Raw genomic sequence first — 283 nt, 5'->3', positions numbered from 1 at the left:
CCCTAGAGTGTGTGTGTGTGTGTGTATGTGTACAGATGTAGGATCTTATTTTGAGCCGGTTTGCAACAGCAGGAAAATAATCCTGCAGCAACAGGAAATGTGAATTATTATGTGGTTTATAATCAACCCATTTTTTTTTGTAGTGGTTGATAAATGTTTTCGTTGGGGCAAATCAAGTCTGACGTTTTAAAGTGGAAATTACGAACTTTAGAAGCCTTTTTAAACCTTGAATACACTACAAGTTTGTATTTCCTGCAACAAGACGGATCAAATTAAAATCCTA

Source organism: Salvelinus sp. IW2-2015, linkage group LG4q.1:29 (assembly GCF_002910315.2).
Source record: "Salvelinus sp. IW2-2015 linkage group LG4q.1:29, ASM291031v2, whole genome shotgun sequence".
In the NCBI taxonomy this organism is placed as follows: domain Eukaryota; kingdom Metazoa; phylum Chordata; class Actinopteri; order Salmoniformes; family Salmonidae; genus Salvelinus; species Salvelinus sp. IW2-2015.
Note: the sequence above shows the minus strand (reverse complement) of the source record.